This window comes from Lipotes vexillifer, unplaced genomic scaffold, assembly GCF_000442215.2.
Source record: "Lipotes vexillifer unplaced genomic scaffold, Lipotes_vexillifer_v1.1 scaffold1028, whole genome shotgun sequence".
Taxonomy (NCBI): domain Eukaryota; kingdom Metazoa; phylum Chordata; class Mammalia; order Artiodactyla; family Lipotidae; genus Lipotes; species Lipotes vexillifer.
This window is the reverse complement of record NW_006779287.1, coordinates 965,200-967,029: the sequence shown is the minus strand read 5'-3', so window position 1 is coordinate 967,029 and position 1,830 is coordinate 965,200.

Below are 1,830 nucleotides of genomic sequence, written 5' to 3'. Positions count from 1 at the left end.
CCTTGGGCACAGCAGCAACAAGAGGTGAAAACCACCGACAGAATCCCAAAACCTTTACCAGGCGGGAAAATAAACTTGAGTGCAGCAGCAGCACGAGCAGCCCAGGAGGGATTGAAACGACTGGCGAGAAGTGGAAAGGGGTAAAAGTCAGTTTTGCAAAAGAGAAAAAAAAGAGAGAGAGAAAAAATGCTTTATGGGAAAAATTTCCTCGGGCACGCCCCCTCGTTAATGACCTGCGTGTAAAGCCGACAGCAGCGGCAACCCAGCAGCAGCAGCAGCAGCCGTACCGGAGCGCGAGGCCGCGCGCGTGAACGTGGACGTGGGCGGCGCGGGGGTGGGGTGGGCGTGGAGCGCAGGGCGCGGGGTCGGCGGGCGGCGCGAGCGCCGGTGTGAGCTCCGGACCGAGAGGGGGAGGCGCCGCCAGCCCGAGCCTAGCCAGCGCTGCTGCCGCCGCGGCCCGGGTCATGTGGGCTGCTTTTTTTTTTTTTTTTTCCTCGCAGTTTACTTGGAAAGGGGTGGGGGGTGGCTGGAGCAGCCAGTCAGGGAAAGGCCTGCTGTTTGCTTACAGATCGGGTTTTTTTTTTCCTCTTTACTCCAACCGGATTGGTCTGCTCCACGAGAAAGAGGCGTTTTCCTAATCTCCTCCCTTCCCCACGCCTCCTAACCCCCCTCCCGGGCCCCACCTTCCAGAAACCTGACTAATTGAATTACTGGGAGTGCTGAGGCGCCCTCTCCTCCGCCCGAACCCGGCAGCCGCGTGTAACCCTTTGGATGCTGAATTCCGTCTGGCCTGAGGAATGATTTGACATCTTTTTAGCTGAGGGTAGGGTCTTTCAGTTACAAAGGAACCGGTTCCCACCCTGTAGCCGGAGAGCCGAAATCTGCCTCCGGGGCCCCTCAAGTGACACGCAGTCCCAGCAGCCGGCTGGCAGGCAACGACCGTGACTACGTGTTCTTGGAAATCTCTGTCCTGTTCTTCACAAGGCGCATTGCCCGGCGCCGGGATATCTGAAAACCTGAGCATCTCTCATGTGCCTTTCAACTCCCCTCTTCCTACCAGGGATTTAAAGGTTCATGAGCAGGAAGCAAGACTTTTCTTTAAAGTGATGCTTTGAAAACACATTTTTTTTTAGATCGAGAAAATCACAGGGTAAAGTGATTACAATTCAGTGCGAATCTTCGGCAGGGAGAAAATGAATGCGGCAGGGGAGCCCACCCGAAATACCGTACACCTTTTCTATTTCAACTCCGAGGTTGGTTCACTGCCCACTCCCCAAAGGATAAATGCTTTGAACGAACCCGGTGGGGGAAGAAATGGAGGTCAGGGAAGGAATTCCTTTATTATTGGAAAAGGCCTCGCGTTCCCGGGTTTCTAGAGCAGGTTGCAGTGCCTCGGGCCCTCGGCCGCCACCGTCGCGCGATCACCTGACAGCGAGGCGGTCCTCGCGCCTCGGGACGTGTGCCGGTGTCCTCCAGCGCCCGGGAAGCTAGCCAGGCGCCCGGCGCTGCGGGGCTACAAACTCTCGAGACTCGCCCTCGTGGGGCTCCGCGGGCTGGGGCCTGAGTGGTATTAGTCTCTCTAACTCTCTAGGGAATTTGCTGCCTCAGCAAGAAGGGCTAATCCCAAGAAAGAAAACAGCGTACTTTTGCTCCCAAACCTGCCTGTTCTTCCCTTTACTTATTAGCCCAATAAAATCAAAGATCACGTTCTTCCTCCTGCGCTTTCCAGTCCTCGAGCTCTAGATTTCCAGGCGCTTCGGAGCTGTTTGGAAGCGTCCAGACGCCCTCCAGTGGTTGGCCTGCAGTCCGCACCCAGCGGGGCTATTACCT